The sequence below is a fragment of the Triturus cristatus genome, chromosome 3_1 (assembly GCF_964204655.1).
Source record: "Triturus cristatus chromosome 3_1, aTriCri1.1, whole genome shotgun sequence".
Taxonomy (NCBI): Eukaryota; Metazoa; Chordata; class Amphibia; order Caudata; family Salamandridae; genus Triturus; species Triturus cristatus.
Genome location: NC_140583.1, coordinates 211,282,768 through 211,301,217, shown reverse-complemented (window position 1 = coordinate 211,301,217; position 18,450 = coordinate 211,282,768). Strand labels below are relative to the sequence as shown.

The window sequence follows — 18,450 nt, the reverse complement described above, 5'->3', positions numbered from 1 at the left end:
ATTAGCCCAGAACGAAGGTGGTGTATGGATGGTGAACAGAAAACACTTGCATCTTACTCATTCGAAGAGCTGACAGGATCGCAATGAGGAGCATTGCTTTTAATGTGAGCAATCTCAGGTGTCAGCTGTGTAGGCCAGAATGGAGTGCACATTAGGAATGTAAGAACCAAACCGAGGCCCCACTTGGGCATTACAAAGGGTTTTGGTGGATACATATGGACCAGCCCATTCAAAAAGTTAATCACAACAGGTGACTTAAACAAAGATGGATTATCAGGCAACCATAGACAAGCTTATAAGGTCAACAAATAACCTTTACCTGTTGCCACAGCAAGACCTTGCTGGATTAAAAACAAAGAAAAAGAACTGGGCTTGTAAGGGTTGGATATGCCTAGAGAATCACCAGTCAAACTTCTCCTAGAGTCCTTCATAGATTGTTTTGGTGGTGTGCTTGGCTGCCAGTATGAAACTTACTTTTTGGTGAGGACATTCTAAAGCAGTCAACTGTCACTGCTCATTCACCATGGATGTAGCTGTAAGTTGTACAAGTGCGGGTGCAGCACTCTGCCCACCTGCTGGAACAAAATATTCTCCCGCACAAGCAGCCAGATTGGAGGACAGATGCTCATGGTCAGAATTTCTGGGTACCACACACTCCCTGGCCCGATTCAGGCCACTAAGATGACATGGGCCTAGTCGTTCCTGATCTTCTTCAGAAATGTGAGCATCAGAGTTAAAGGCAGGAAGGTGCACATGAGCCCGAGTTCCAGTCCAACCAAAAGGCATCTCCGAGGGAGATTGCCTTGGGAACTCCAACAAGCAAAAGCTTAGACACTGCGCCTGCCATTCGTGATCTGCTAGGCAATGCCCGCTGAGATCATCAACCCTTGCATTTAATGATCATGCCTGGTTTTGTACTACCAGAGAGATGTACTGATGATGCATCCAGTTCTAGAGGCAAAGAGTCTCTTCGCACAAGACCTACGACTCCACCCTAACCTGCTTGCTGCAGTAAAACTTGGCGGTGTTGTTATTTGTAAGAACCTGCACCCACTCTCCCTTAATGGGAGGGAGGTAACCCTTTATTGTCCACCACATTGCTTGAAACAGGTTGATGTGGAGGTTGGTTTCTGCCATATACAGAGTCCTCCGAACTCCACCTCTCCCAGATGCCTCACCCAGGACAGCAACGCTGCACCGCACACAATCATTAGTGCTTGGTGGGGTAGAGAGAAAGGTCTGTTGCCAGTCAAATTGTGGTCCAGTAACCATCACTGCAGATTGTTGTATTCTCCAATACCTGGATGTAATCTAAGTGGTTCCCATTGTGCTGAGCCCACTGATCCCACTCCAGAGCGTGCATTTGCTATCTGGCCCTATTCACTACCAATATGCCGGAGGACAAAAGGCCAACAAGCCTCACTGAGACCGAGGTCAAGGTTTGAAATATTGAGATCATAGCCCAAATACCCTGGGCTTGTTGAGGAGGGGGAAAGGCTCGCAACAGCACTATTTTCCAGGATGACTCCAATGAAAAGGGTTCAATTTGTTCAGATGGGAGCCTTCTCCTCTGAACAGTTTAGGCTGCCATGCGGTGTACCACAGGGCTCATCACCAAGCCCTACTTTGTTTCACTTATATGTGACACTGCTGGCCAAGCTTATCAGATCCTTTGGTTTTTCTTTCGTCTCATATGCTGACGACACACAGTTATAATTGTCTCAATGTCTCATTCTACCCTTAAATTTAAAAAATAACCCCAATTTAATTTCCTTTGGGAATCAATTGAAAACCTGGGTCTTGAAAATTAGCTGGCAATATTTTGTAATTTAAGCAGTGCCAAGGCACCTCAGGACATTCAAGCCCTATAGAAAATAAAAAATCAAATCCAAACCAAAATCCAAATTATTGTCTCAAAAGAGACATGTGCTATCAAATGGCATAGTTGGTGAAACCCGTTGATCGTTGGCATGCGTGAAGTTGAAGCACCACACTGGTACCAACTGCCCTACCCAGTCAGCAGTGTCCAGGCACAATCTAACGACATACTTCACCACATCTTGACCATCCTGAATTAATTGCTAGAGGTATACGCAGAGGTCGTATGGGGCTGCATGCAAGATCTTGCTCACCATGTCCCACAATGCTTGCGAGTCATGACCCAGGAGGTAACTGGAATTGAGAGACCGAAGGACAAGGGTGGTAGAGAAGAACATTATTTTACCCAATGCCGTAATACGTTTTAACTCTGTCTGGTGGAGTGGTCGGTAATGCTTTCGGGTTGAGTTGGCTGGTGAAAGTCTCCACCATGAGGCTCTCTAGTGTTAGGTGCTGCATGAGGAAAAATGGGTCCCCTGGAACTGGTCAGTGTTGTTGAGCCATTTGCCTGTTGACAGTCAAGCAAGATCCTGGCTTCGCCCATTTTCAAAGAGGGTGTCTGTGAGGGCTTAACTGGATGGGAGGAGTGGCTCTGCCAAGGTATGCCCTAGTTGCAGGGCCTCTGTAAGCACATTCCTTTCAACCTCCTCTGAGGGAAGCTGATGCCGAAGAGTGGAGGGGGCTGTTATACTGCTGCCTTAATGTCACTTCCGGGGTGGGATGTAGCCGGCTCAAGTCTGGCGTCTGGGGGTATTTACAAGGTGAAAAACATGCAAGTGAGTTCAACTGAGTTAGCCCAGAACAGTCTTACTATCCTGATGGCCAGTGGCGGCTGGTGACGTTTGAAAGTGCAGAGCGTAAAATTTTGTAATGAGTGCTCTGTGGCGAGCGAGCTGAACTGCATAAGGAGGGTCAAGGGCGGGGGTGGGGGGGGGGGGGGGGAAGGGATTCTCCCCCCTGGAAAGTTTTGAAAAATGAGTGGGCAAATGGTGCATTTTCAAGCAAATTTGAGAAAGCAAGAAGGTTAATAAAGCAATTGTAAACTGTCCTTGCAGAAAGGGGGCCAACAATGAGGGAGCCTGTGGTGTGTTCAGTACCTTCACCTGTCAAAGTATACTCATGTTGCACCAAGGAAGATGGTGTTTATTGAGACATGATCTCTGTGGTCACCCTAGAACACAGTGGAGATCAGTGTTCACTGAGCCACTTATTTTAGTAAGCCTGCTCTGCGACTGCGAGAATTGCATGGTCCTCACTATCGCCCATTCTAAGAAGGCACCATGATATCACAAGGAGAGCAGTTTCTAAGCGTACACCAATAAGATGCTCCAGGTGGGGTTGACATCCCCTTAGCCACCTTGGAACCCTCATGAAATAGTGTTCGTCAAGCCATTCATTCTGCAAGCACTTGCAGAGACTCCATAGAGCACTGTGCCATCCCACCCTAGGGCACCACACAGCTAGGCACGAACTCAGGAACACTACTGACAGCCATTTCTACCATAACACCTACTTCAGGAGTCCCATCCCGTGGCTCCATGGAGCAAAGGGTCCAACTTGTGACAGTGCAATGACAACATTAGGGTCTGACCCTACGGTCCAACAAAGCATGGTGTTCATCCTAGAAACCAATCAAGCGCAGTATCTGCCCCAAAATCTGGCCTAAGAGGATGCCACAGAGTGCAACATCACTCAAGAAACCTATTCTAGGAGGCCACCCTGGAGAACCATGAAGGGAGCAGTTCACACTGGAGCATCGCAAAATTAAATGTACACCCTACAGAACCACCTATTCTAAAAGAGAAGGTAGAAACAGGATCAATCCTGCCACTTATTCTTAAAGAAAACTCTCAGATAAAATGGAAGGTAGTGTACAACCCAATAAATCTTCTAGAAGGTTCTATTAACAAGATGTTCACCCGTCAAAACACCCGGCACCACAAATTGCCTCAACACCGATTCTAGGAGGGGTGCAATTTTGGGAAACCCAGGAGTGAAGGGATCACCTGGTGACTCAATGGAGCAAGCGTCTCCACCTTGGGCACCACAGACGGCAGACTATTTCCAAACAAGATTTCTATGAGGACCAACCTGAGGCACCTGAGGTGGAGAAAACCAAGTGAGGGATCCTCCCCTGGCGGTCATGGGATAAGGGCACCTCACACTGACTCTGCATAGCATATTGTTACTAAAATTAACTGCTGCAGTAGGCCATCCTGAGGTTACAGGAACTTCTTTTTACTGGACACACATCCAGGTGGAGGCTAGTTTTTCAAACGCAATGTTATGGCGGTATCTCTTGGAGCCAAACAAGACCAATGGTTTTCACAAGCCAATACTGGAATGACTCACTGTCAGATCCAACCTTGGATGTCACCACGCCTGATTTGCAGATCTGACTCATTCTGAAAGAGTAGCAGGACTGCTCCTGCCATACAGGCCCTTAGTGTAATGGGAAGGATTATTGCTAAGAGCGACAAACAGTGAACCCTTGTCTGGAGGATGATCCGGGAGGAAGAAGGAGATGAGCTGAGGAAAGCGTAAATGTTTAGAAGTTTCCTTTAAAATCCCCTTTTCACTTGTCCAAAATTAAAGGCTTTTTAAGGGACACTGAAAAGAAGATGCCCTTCACAAGCACTACACCACCAGGCCCACCTTACAAAGATAACACAGAGTGAAAAAATAAGTAATATCATATTTACAATCCATACATTGTTCTTTGGTTATAAATATATAACATAGAAAAATAAAGTAATGAGAACAAACAGAACTGAGCAATGAGAGGCCATTGTGTAGGAATCGCGGTTTCTACAGACTTTCCTGCTCCTCGGAGTACATACAGCGATTTAAGAGAATGAATTTTGTGTTGGAGCAATGAAGGAAGAAACTGCTTCAAAAACATTTAAGAGGCAAAAACAAACTTAAAAAAGATGTACTTTGTGCAGCAACAATTCTGCAGATCGCTTTAGATGCAACTTTGGAGTCTACAAAATCACACAGCCCTGGAGCAAGCTCAGCAGCTGTACAGGGGCATGCACAGATCGTCTGTCCACCCAACTGAACTATTGATCCATTCCTTTGGATGAGACAGGGGGATAGGTTGTAGGAATTTTGTAAGATGTCTGTAAATATAGGCTGTCTGGGTTGAAAGATTGTCGGCCATTAGCTTCGGGGGTAGGTTCATGGAAGTGCTAATATCTGTTAGAGTGCGAGCAGGTTAGGGGGGGGAACTGGAGGGCCCGGTCGAATGTGTTGGGGAATGGTTGTTGTGTCCACTTTCTTGCCTTAGAGATAGGAAGGGAACCAGGCCCACTGAAGTATTGTGGTGTAATGCTGTACAAGTTGCCTGCATGCCCATACTGCAATAGATACCTCTGTGATAAATGCTGCATTTATTGTTGTTGATTTGGTTGAAAATTCTAATAAACAGAATTAAAAAAAAAAAAAAAAACTATTGATCCATTCCTTAAAATGGTTCCAATGTACAAAGGAATATGAAGCTTGAGCAGCGCACTTCTGAAGGAGAACAGTGGAAATGGTCTCAAGGGACAGAGAAATGCGCCACAGCCTAGCAGTAGTCTTGCAAGTGCACAGTAGCACATGTATTGAAATGGCTCCACGGTAATATGGAGCACAACTCTGAAAATGGTTCCAAGTTGTACAAATCTTAGAATGGCAAAGGTACACAGGAGTTTGTAGGCCTGTCAGGAGCTCTAGGAGGTCCAGGGGCGGGGTTGGATGGATGCACTGTAGTGCACAACTCTGGCAGCACCCCATGAGTGTGCGAAAGCCATCCAGAAGCACAGCTATGGAAACGCCTGCAGGATACACGCAAGTACATAGCTCTAGAAGGGTGGTGCATGTGGATTTATGGCCATTGCTCTGTTTTCAATGGAACAGACACCATAATTTGGACAGATGTTGGATGCCAGATGTCAGGCTACTAACTACACAGAAAGAAAACTAAGTATGTGAGCAATACATCTCTCTAAACATACTAGACCTTGCTTTGTCAGGTCAGCCACGTATCTACCTTGGTGCCAAATTTCTGTAAGTATAGGCAATATTATTATCCTAAATTTATATTTAAATATATCCAATTTTTTCAATATTCAGTTAGTAAATTATGACGCACTCCAGTGTGCCGTGACCCCACAGACATGTAAATGCTCGTAATGACAATAAGCACTCAGCTATCTTAAAATTATGTCTGCAGACACTAAAATCTGTCCACATTGGCATCATACAAGTAGTTCTAAAGTGTTTCAAATAATTTTAAAAGGTGCAGCAATAGTCTAATGTGTTATATTTTTCAGACTGGCCCTTCAAGTCTTTAATTTTCTACAGTGACTTGAAACAAGGTGTCCAGTGCTACTTTTAAGCTCCCTGGTTTAGAAAATAAAGAGGGATCTAGCGTTCTGCCATCTGATTCAAACTATGGGCCCAGGTATAAAGTTGATGCGCTTTCTAATCACACCGCAGTGCACCAGAATTTTAGGTGGGGAAAAAAGAGAGACAAAGCACCCACAATAGCCATAATCGGAGTCCCTATTACTTGCGTTGTTAGCATTGAGAATGCTCTAGCAAGTGCGCGCATACACAGTGCAAAATAATCAGAGGCAAAAAAAATCTGCACACTTTTTCTTGCCTGTTTTTTGCCTTGCTGAACTGTCTTCCCTTACCTTGACTGTGCTGTCTCTTTCGGTCACTGTTCTCTGTCGCCTTCTTGATGATCAGTCCGATGAGGCTGTTAATGACCACACGCACCTGAGGGTGCCCACCACCTTCTCTGCTTCGTCCTCAGCTGATGGCATCCGACACAACACAGGCCTGCAAACAGCAGCGCAGGAAGCACACCTCGAGTCTGTGCAATGAGTCTTCAAAAGTCCTGAAGACAAACTGCGCAGACTAAATTTTTCAGTTTCCCGCGCTGCCTGCAGCCTCTACCCCACCCTTTCCCAACTCTTCACAGGGATGGACCCACCCCCTGTGAAGAGTTGGGAAAGGGTGGGATGACCATCCTCTCCACTCCCTGACTGACGTGAAGCCCCTGGTGCTACAGGGCGTCAGCCTGAAGCGCCCGGGTCAATCTTTACTCTCATGTCATTGGGGGTGGAGACAGTCGTCGAGGCTAGGTCTTTGCCGAGCTGATGACCTCACAGGCCTCAGGGCAGTGAGCTCGTCAGCCCGGCAAATACTATTCGCTCAGGGCAAGTCCAGAGGGAATGCAATGCATCAGCGTGATGCTGAGGCATTACTGTGCGTCACGTGACTCATCAAGTCATCACAGCACAAGCCCCGGCCCCAAGCAAGAGGTGAGAGTATATATATATTTTTTTAAATTAGACAACCACTTTGCCGACCCTGGGGACGGGGGTGCTAAATTAATGGGGGCGGAGCCCGACGCCCTCATTCAGAATCCGCCGCTGCTGACGGCCTCAACTCACATCAATAGCCATCAAGGGGTAGTGGTCTTTCTCCTACACCAGTTACTTTAACTCCAAGGCAGCAATACCTTCACCAGCATTCTCCTTTCGCGGTCACCTGCCTGACTTCAAGATGGCGGCCAAACACAGTTTGTGACCTTTCAATTCTCCACCCAAAAATTCAAATCCTAAACATTGCTACCCGCATCAATTATTTTGTGAAGACCCCAGGTGACTGTACATTGAGAGGTACGCTCACCTCCTCGCAAACGTCCATGATATTGGTGAGCACAGTCAACTCCTTCATACAGGAAAGGCTCTACCACGCATTAACTCAACCACATCCCCACACACTAAATACACCTGGGATCCAGCTCACTCCCAACTACGATCCACGATCTACTTGTAACTACCAGCTTTGACCATCCCCCATTACTATGACATCTGGCCAGAGAGCTCATGACTCCAGGGACACAAGGGGTGGCTTGAAAGATGCAAAACCTGCACAAAAAAGATCCAAACAAGATCCCACCGTCCCAGACTCACCGGTTAAATCTAAACTAAATGCTAGCCCTACTCTGGAACTCATTATGCAAAAACTCAAGGCCCTACATATCCTTGCTCAATCCCCTAAAATAGCGCAGACTCCGTGCAAAATGACCTTACAAGCTTTAAACAGTACATGCATCGTTTGTGAGGAAAGTGATGGAAGCAGAGTTTAGCATAAGCCACTTAGAGGACCACAAACAGATCCCAACGAAAATTTTATCAGTCACCATTTCAAGACTGGCCTGATTAGAGAGAAATCTTATGAACTTGGAGAAAGACATAGGCCATTCTCATCATTTTTGGCCTTCCAGAGGTCGTGGAGAATCCGGCCTCATCTTGGGTCACTTTCGTTGAAAAATAAAAATATACCACAAACTCTGGGCTTGAGCTTTGCAAAGGACTGAAATAACTCAGGACCACAAGCCGCAACAATTAAGCCAAAAAACTCCTCAACACCCAGAGCCCTGATTTTCTGTCTTCTATGTTACTCATACAGAAAACTAATTCTCTACCAAATGAAGAGGGTACAAAGGATCATCTGGCATGGTTCCACTATTGGTATCTCCCAAGTCGACTTCAAGGACACAGTCAAAAGGAGGAAAGTGTTCCTTGCCCAACTTTGGAAAGACCTGACAATACAATATTTCTCCATTGGTCCTGTTCGTCTGAAGACCATCTACAACAGGAAAACAGCAATCTTCGACGACCCTGCAAACTTGAATTCTTTCATTGTGAAAATTCAGGAATAGAAAATGAACTCTTGAATTATCAATTTGTTTGGTCCAGTCGCTCTTATGAAAATCGCAACTGACCACCCTTGTTATGACAATAAGCCACTTACCTAACCTTGAACAATTAAATAACCTAAACCGGACACTCTAACAGGATTAACAGGTTTAAACATCTGCCTAACCACCTAACTGCCTAAACAACAAACTCTATCCACTAATCATACCATGCTAACACATCCCTACCATAAATATCCACATGTTCCCAGAAGTTAACTGTTTAAGTACATTAAACCCAAACTGACCTCCTTATCAATACATGTTACTAAGGACTGAGCATACATCAAGCTGTTTACTGCTAATATACAAATAAATAACCAGTACAGTATGTGATCTTTAAGTCTTCCCTACACAGCCTGAACAACAGGTACACTAAGTGCACCATACTCACTCTATCAATCATACTGTTAATCAAACATGACTTATAAAGTGTGGCTAATCACTCATGAGGTATCCAGGCACTGAAAACCCTGCGTCATAGGGAGGGTTCAGTTGAACAGCCAGGTCTTGAATCCTTTCCTTAATTCCAACAGAGAGGATGAAGTATAGAGGTGATGGTGGAGGTCGTTCCAGGTGTTACTTTGGCAGATGCGGGGATGTAAATGAGGGAGAGGGAGGCAGTGCAAAGGTGTCTGGAGGATTGGTGAAAGTTCAGGTGGCAGTTAATATATGCTGGTCCTTGGTTGTGTAGGGCTTTGTAGGTGTGGATCAGTATCTTGAATTTACATCTCTTCTGAATGGAGAGCCGGTGGAGCTTCTTGAGGTGGGAGGTGATGTGTGTCCGCTTTGTGAGGCCGAGGATGAGTCTGGCAGCTGAATTCTGCATGGTCAGCAGTCTCTTCAGGAGGTGCAAGGTGATTTCTATGTAGAATGCGTGCCTTAGTCCAACCTTCTGGTGACTAGGGTTTGAGCGACGGTTCGTCTGGTGTTGATGGGGAGCCATTTGAATATCTTACGGAGCATGACTAGAGTGAGGGAGCAGGCGGAGGAGACTGTGTTGATCTGGCTTTTCATGGTGAGCTTGCTGTCTAGGATGATGCCAAGGTTGCGGGCATTGTCTGTCTGAGTTGTTGAGGTCCTAGCTCAGAAGGCCACCAGGAGTCATTCCAGGGGAGGTATTAGATGTGGGGGCCTCTAGTTGGCAGAGGTGGGTACCTCTGACCAAATAGGGACCCTTGCGTCTAGTCAGGGTAAGGGGGTACACTCCTAAAATAAACCCTGCTCACCCCCTTGGTAGCTTGACACGAGCAGACAGGCTTATCTCAGAGGCAGTGTGTAAAGTATTTGTGAACACATACAGTAACCCAGTGACAACACTACAGATTGACACTACTCAAGTTGTATATTAAAAATAAGTATCTTTTATATAGACTTAACACAAGACCACAAACGACAATAATCCACAATACTGCACATTAGAAATGGTAGAAATAGCTTAGTTCTCTTTAGATATAAAATGCAACACTTTGAGTTCAATGTACCTTAGGATGCGTAACGCTATACAACGAAAGTGTTGCAGGGAAGGCGATGCGTCGGTTCCTTACACGCAAGAACGATGATGCGTCGGGTCCCTAATGATGCATAGGGGATGCGTCGGTTCTTCTCTGCGAAGGGAGGTGATGCGTCGGTTTCTTACTGCGCTTTCATGGCGATGCGACCCGCAACGCCGTGATGCAATGAAGATCCGGTGCGATTAAACAAAGATGGTGTCTTCTTCTTAATGCGACACGATGCGTGCACGCCTGACAGCCGTGCGGCGACTCAAAGACTCTTCTGAGCCGCGATTGGCCCTGCGACACGCCTCTCCGGTGATGCGAGACACTTCAGGATGCGATGCGATAGCTGCAGCGGTGACACCCTTCTTCAGTGATGCGACGACAGCGGCTGCGGCGGCGACACGCTTCTTCTTCGTGAGTCGCTCTTCCAGCTCCCTAGGACATGCAGTCCCTCAGAAAGCCCAACACAACTTCAGGCACTTCCAAAGAATTCTTGGGGAGCTGGTTGGTGAACTCTGTTCACAAGTTGAATAAAGTACACACAAATTTCCTTTCTCCTCTCTTTGGCAGTCAGGCAACCACTGCAGGCCAATCCCTCAAGCTTAGGGATAGTCTCTCCTCAGTCTCTCTGGTTCCTCTCCTCAGCAAAGGTTTCTTCTTGTTTCCTAAAAGTGATCTAAAGTTCTGGGGTCTGGGTCCCCCTTTTCATACTCAGTTTCTCTTTGTTCTCTGAAGGCAGAGAGGCCTTTGCCTAGTCTAAACCAGCTCTGGTCAGTCCTGGAGCACTTTGTTGACAAGACTCCTTCTTTCCTTTCACAGTGCGGGCCAGGGACATCAGACGCACCATAGGAGGTGGAGCCAGCATGGTGGAGGGAAGGCACAGCCCTATTCCGGTCCCAGGTGCAACTCCTCCAACCCATCTACATGCAGATGTCTCTATTCAGCCCTATGCTGACTCAACATGTCTCCTGGAATCCCCCAGACCCTGTCACTCAAACTCCAGACAAGGAATACACAACCTAGCAGAGGCAGGCTTGGATGGTTAGACAAGAAAATACCTACTTTCTAAAAGATGTATTTTCAAACACAGAATGTTAAAACCAACTTCACTAAAAGATGTATTTTATCATTCTGAGTTCAGGCATACTAAACTCGAATTTCTACCTAGTTCCCTGAGTCAGTTAGGATTATAAAATGTAATAAGCCTTGCAATAGTGAAAAATGAAAATGGCTGTAATTCACTATTAGGACACTTAGAATGCACCCTGCCCTTGGGCCTACCTTAGGGGTGACTAATATGCAGAAAAGGGAAGGTTTACGGACTGGCAGGTGGGTGCACTTGCCCAGTCAGCATGGCAGTACCAGACTGCACATAGGCTCTGCCATGGCAGACCTGAGGCACACTTTTACAGGCTGCTCCTGTGGGTGGCACAACCAGTGCTGCAAGCCCACCAGCAGCATTTTGATTTACAAGCCCTGGGCACCCATGGTGCACTGTACTAGGGTCTGACAAGTAAACCAAACCAGCCAATCATGGAATCACTAATCCATACATCAATTTACCATAGGGAGCACTTGCACTGTGGCACTGGACAGCAGTTGCACAGTGCCCAAAGAATCTATAACCAGCAAAAACACATGAGGCAACAGCAAAAAAAGGAAGGGAGACCCACGCCAAGGTGCCAGGTCTAACAGGAGGTATTGTTCCCGCAGATTAGCACTTCCGTTTTGTTAGTGTTAAGTCTTAGGCAGTTGTCTTACATCCAGTCGGTGACGGTCATCATGCAGCTGCAGAAGTTGGCCATCGTGATGGTGAAAGGATGAGCTGGGTGTTGCTGCGTAGGATATGATGTTTAGTCCATGGGTTGGATGATGTTGACCAAGGGGGTTAAGTAGGTGTTGAACTGTGTAGGCTGGGGGATGAGCTTTGAGGGGCACAGCAGATGATGTTCTTAGGTTCTAAAGTGAAAGGTGGTAGGCAGATTCTCTGGCTTCTTTCAGTGAGGAAGGAGGCGATCAAATTGAGGGTGCCTACTTGTATTCCAATGTGGTGAAGCCTCTTGATAAGGGTGTGGTGGCATACAGTTTTGCATGCTGCTGAGTGGTCGAGGATGATCAGGGCTGCCATTTCTCCACAGTCAAAGAGGGTTCTGATGTCGTCAGTGGAAGCGATCAGGGTGGTTTCGGTTCTGTGGTTGGTGCAGAATCCGGATTGGGAGGTGTCCAGAAGATTGTTGTTTTCCATGTGTTCCGTGAATGGCGGTTGATGGCCTTTTTGAGGACTTTAGTGGGAAAGGGGAGCAGAGAGATGGGGTAGTTCTTGAGTTTGCAAGAGTCGGCGGGCAGTTTCCTGAGAAGGGGTTTGACTTGCCAGTTTCCATTCTTCAGGGAAGGTGGCAATGGTGATGGATGCGTTGAAGATGTTGCTGATCATCTTGCTCCTGAGGTTGTAGATGTGGTGGGGACAGTGGTCTGTGGGTGCTCCTGAGTGAAGGAAGTTCATGATGGCTGTGGTGTTTTGTGTGGTGAGGTAGTCCCAAGTGGTGATCAGGTGGTCGGGGTTTGCATCTGTGGGAGCGAGGAGGTTGAGGATCTTGATGGTGGTGGGTTGAGGTTCAAAGTTTTTGTGGATGGTGTAGACCTTGTCGTGGAATAAATCTGCAAGGGTGTCGCAGAGTTCCTTGGAAAGGGTGATGATGTTTTTGGTGGCTGAGGGGTTGGAGAACTCTCTTACGATGTTGGAGTTCTTTGCTGTTGTTAGACCTGGCAATGATGCAGCCGGCAAGCGTCCTCCTTTTTGTCTCTTTCAGGAAATGGTGGCATTGGTTGAGGGATGTCTTAAATGTGGCTGCGTCTATGCGTTCCTTGCTGGTGCCTCATTTCCTTTCAAGTCGCATGCAGCTGCCTTTTGTGGTTCTCCGTACTGTGGTGTACCAACTTGCCTGTTTATCTGCTTAAGTCAGTCAGATTTAAGCTAGATCTTTTACTACATACTTCTAATGTGTTTTTAGATACGTTCTAAACCAAAGTGGTCCGCTTACATCATGTTTCCCAGCCAACTGTAAGGTTTTAGGGCTGCTATGACTGTCTTTTGATGTTCTGTATGTTGTTTTTGACCAATATGACTAATGGTTAGTATGTCATTTTCTATATCTTCAACAACAGATACACTTGGTGTTCTAGGTATTGCGCCCTTGAACAACAGATACACTTGGTGTACTAGGTACAGCGCCTATTAGGCTCACTACTGCTCCTATGTCAGTTAGACTTAAGCTATATCATATGCTAAACACTGCTTATATGTAATAGTCATGTATTAAACCAAAGTAGGTCGCTTACGACATGATCCTCAGCCAGTTTTAAGATTTTAACATTGATATAACTTTGTATAGATGTACTGTGTGACCCATATAACCAAGGAGACCATTATGAGCAATATGTTACATTTATATCTACACAGTACACCTTGAACAACAGTTACTCTAGGTGCATTATAGGCACTGTGTTCATTATGTTCACAGTGTCCTCTAATATCCACCCAAGAATGTTACAATGAACTCAAATACAAGTTAAATAAGCTAAATATTTCATAGCTGTATTAGGCCATAGTGGACCCTATAATCTATGTTCCACAGCCAGTTTTAAAGTTTCTACGTATTCTATTTTTCTTGTTAAACCTGATGGCTTTATCTACCATTCAATGAATTTATCCACTATTTACTTGCTTAACTTCACCATCTCCACTGCCAACAAATCCCTTTATTGCTATATTCTCGCTAAGTCACGACTAAACAGTCAGGACTATCCACTAATAATCATCTCATAGAAAAGCCTGCTGAGCCCAGGGAACCACACACTAAGTGATAACGCTGCCGATCCCTCTACTCTCTTATAGTGTTTACGGAATGTTTATCATCCTACTGTCACAACTTCACTCTATAAGGTAAGCTCAACTCCCCTACTCTACAGCCTAATACCACACCTAAGGCATGGTGCTTTGGCCTTATGACTCCAGGTTCGACCCCTGGTGGCCTCCACCGTCTTACTTTCTGTCGAGGTCAGCATTCTACTTGCGTACCTCTCCAAGTACATGGACTATAATCTCTTTCTGCTATATTCTCTTCTTCTCTTGTTCTTCCTCTCTCTCTGCTGTCCTCAAATCTCTACCCTCTTCCTTCCTCCCCCCACCTCCCAGCACCGTCCATTCCCTCCCTCACGTCCCCTTTCCATTCAAACCCACCCACCCACCCTATGCTGCTCTTTTTTCCCTCAGCACCCCCCTTCCCGCAATGCATGGTATCGATACCTCTATGCCAATCTCCTTCATCACTACACAACTACAAACACTCATTATAAACTGCATACACCTAAAATATTTATAATATGAAGATATTATCCCTCAACGTGAAGGGATTGAACCACCCCATGAAACGTCAGAAAACAATAGACTACCTCCACAAACTTAAGGGTGACCTAATCCTTCTACAAGAAACAAAGGTTGCTAAAAAAGAAAGCCACCCTCTTAGGTAAACTGTGGGTGAATGACCTTGCTTGCGCCCCAGCCATCAAAATTAAAAACAGCCTTGTTACCCTTATCTCCAAGTCCTCTGACCTCCAAATCATTTCCTTTGAAGTGGATCCTGAATGAAGAAGGCTAACAATGAATCTCCAAAGGGCTATAGCACATTTGCTGTGGTAAATATTTAAGCTACCAACAACGACCTCCCATCCTTCAGGGTACAGTTACACATAAAGTTAGCACACATTCTCCAAAAATGTAGACTTCTCATGGGTGGAGACTTCAATCTTCCATGGGACCTAACCCTAGATAGGAACTCCTCTTATCCGTTTAGACCAAACAAATCTAACAAACAAATGCTAAATCTATGCAAGGACCACAACCTGAAAGATGTTTGGAGACTATTTAACCCTACAGTCAAAGAATATTTGTTCTTTTCCCACCCCCATAACTCTTTCTCTCGTATAAACTACATTCTAATAGATGAGGCTCACATCCCCAACACATCTAGCCCCACTATCAAACCAATCCAAGTTTCGAACCACATTTGTATATCCTTCCTATATGACATCTCACTACCCACACCCAAGCTAAAAACTTGGAGAATGAACAATCTTCTCACAGAAGAACCTATCTTTAGGGAGAAGATTAAAAATGAAACATTCAATTCATAGAAATGAAAAGAAACTCGGGTCCCAAACCCTAAATTGTATGGGATGCCCTGAATCCACCAACCATGGTCACATGATTAAGCTAATGTCTTAGCGAACAGGACAACTCCAACTTAACCCTTTCCATGCTCACGACGGAGAAGTTCCGTCATGAGCAACGGTGGGCTTGTGATCATGACGGAACTGCTCCGTCATGGCACCCACCCATGGGGGAAGCGCTGGCGCTCCCCCCATGGGCAGCCCTTCTAGCCCCCACAAAGGGGAATGGCAGCGGCCACCCCTGACCCCCCAGGCAATCCAATGATGTCAGCGCACACATCGCTCGCCGACGTCATCAGGAAGCCCTGGTCGCGCTGGAAGCCATTTGCTTCCAGGCGTCCAGGAGGAGCGAGGTAAGATTTCTTGCTCTAGGGGAGAGGGTGGGGGGGACGGAGCGGGGGGGATTTGGGATATACTGAGGCATCGGTGGAGAGGAAAGAGTTTTTCCTCTCCCCTGATGTCTCAATGCAGGGCGTTCCTTCTGCAAGATCGCGCACAGCGTCGCGATCGTGCAGCAGGAATGCCCCACTAGGCACCTGGGATTCCTTATTTAGTTAAAGGAAGCGACCCCTTGGGCAAGGGTCGCTTCCTTATGGGGAAAATTATTTTTAAGACTTTTCTGCCCTCCCTGGGGACAGATCACCTGCATTTTGCGGTGTTTCCGGCCCCAGGGAGTGCAGAAAAGCCAGGGATTAAACAAAAAAATGGAAGCGACCCCTTAGGCAATGGTCACTACCGGGGGGACATATTTTTTTTAAATTTGTATCCTGCCCCCCCTCCCCCGGGGGCAGATCGGCCCTTCTTTTGGCCTTTCTGCCCCCAATGGGGGTGGGGGGGCAGAAAACCCGCTAGGCACCAGGGATTTTGTTTTGTGTGTAATGGAAGCATGGTTGCTTACAAGGGGGTAAAATGTGGTTAATGTTTTTTCTGCACCTCCTGGGGTCAGATCGGCCCCTTCTTTTGGCCTTTCTGCCCTAGGCAGCAGGGGGAAGCAGAAAACCCTACTAGGCACCAGGCATTTATTTCTTTTGCAAGGGGGGCACATTTCTGTCTGCTGTTTTCTTGTGAATTGCAGTTGTAATACTTTATTTCTCCCTTTTTGTTCTAGTTCAAGGCTTTTACTCTTTAGACTGTTCCAGGTTGCGGTTTCTTTACTAGTGGTTCTGCTGTTTGTGTAGTTGCATGTGTTTGATAAGAGATTTTTTTTTAGTACAATCTAAATGAGTTTCATTTCTCTGCATGAATGTGTTTTTTCCAAAATGGTGTAATAATAGCAGTATGTTTGGCTTCTGTTTTTTGAGTGTCAAAAACCTTTTGCATTTGTGCTCGATGTATATTTTGTTGTCTTGTGAGTAATTGTTTTTTTTCTAGTGTGATATAGTTGGTTTTTGCTGTGTCTCTGCAGAGTAGGTGCTGGTGAGTGCTACGGTCTCTTGCAAGTGAATCGTATAGTTTTTGAGTATATAGATCTTTGTTGTACAGTCTCCTTTCTTAGTAAGGATAATGGCTAGCCGCAGGATTACTGCTCAGCCGGTTGTTGGTATGCTTTTTGAGTCTTCCTCTGACCGTGGTTCAGAGACTGACTCTGCATTTGAGTCAGAGGAGGGAGTGGTAGATTCAGGCAGTGAGTTTTCTCTCCACATGAAATCATCGGATGATGAAGCTACTCTCAACGCAGATGAAGTGCCTGTTTTAGAGGAGGACATTGATGTGCCGATAGTGCAGCAAGAGGCATCTGGGCTACAGCGTGGGGCTGCAAGGCCTCCTGTTGGAAGTGCTGACCTCTGGGATGCCTCAGGCATGGTGCAGGCGGCATTGCCAGACATTACTGGTGTTCCAGGGTGTAGAGTGAATACTGAAAACTTTTTGCAGATAAATATTTTTCAGTTGTTTATGGACGATGTATTTTTGGCAGCTTGTTGAGCAGACTCATTTGTATGCTATACAGTTTTTGAGGGACAACAGTGCCAGCCTTAGGCCCCACTCTAGAGCTACCCGGTGGACTCCCACAAATCTGGAAGAGATGAAGAAGTTCTTGGGTTTAACTTTTTTGATGGGCTTGCTAAGGAAGCCATCAATGTCTTCATATTGGTCTACTAGTCCCTTGATGGCAACAGCTATATTTCTGGCAGTCATGAGCCATGATAGGTATTTGCTTCTTCTTCGGATGCTGCATTTTGTCGATAATGGTTTAGCATTGCCACGAGATCACCCTGATTGTGACCGTCTTTTTAAGATTCGGCCTGTCATTGATCACTTTGTAGACTGATTTTCTGAGATCTATGCTCCGGGGAAAGAAATAGCAGTGGATGAGACATTGGTCTTGTTCAAGGGCCGCTAGGTTTTTAGGCAATACATTCCTAGTAAGAGGGCACGCTATGGAATTAAGCTGTATATGCTGCATTACAGTAGGAGTGGACGTGTCTCTAATTTCAGGGTGTACACTGGTAAAGAATCCAGGATTAACCCCCCTGGTTGTCTGTCCACTTTTGGAGTGACTGAGAAAATTGTGTGGGAACTTGGTATAGGACTTTTTAACAAGGGTCACCATTTTTTTTGGATAATCACGTTTATTGAATTTTTCAGAACAAAAACATATTGGTAGCATTCATACACATTATACAAGTACATTGTATTAAGTGGGATACAATTTGACTCAAATGACACTTGTGGGCAAAACCCTGCCCTCGACCGTTGCTCAGCACATACTCTATCATTTAGACCTTTCACACTGGCGATAAATTAAACCATTTGCCAAATATTTTGCCAAAGAGTTCTGGGCAGCCTCGGGCCTCGAAGAGTAGCTCCTCTTGGGTACCACACCAGTCCACCCCCCTCCTCTAGACCCTCACAGTGGGCGGCCTGGCCTGGGACCAAAGCGCAGTGATATCACGCTTTGCCACCGCCACAGCCGTGCCCAAGAGACGCTTGTCGGCCCGTGATTCATCAAGGCCATCGAACACTCCCAGGATCAGGCGTAGCGGGTCATGAGGGACCTCCCACCCTAGAGCTTGCGTACGTTCATGTTCTACCCCTGCCCTGCCACACTATGTGATCAAAATCGGCTGGGGCGTGGGTGCAACG

General features: G+C 46.1%; 1 protein-coding gene across 2 annotated transcripts in view; it reads right to left on the bottom strand.

Annotated features, from left to right (window-relative positions):
- Nucleotides 1–18,450, bottom strand: part of ALPK3 (alpha kinase 3) — a 1,254,386-nt gene that overhangs the window by 939,519 nt on the left and 296,417 nt on the right. The window lies entirely within an intron of this gene.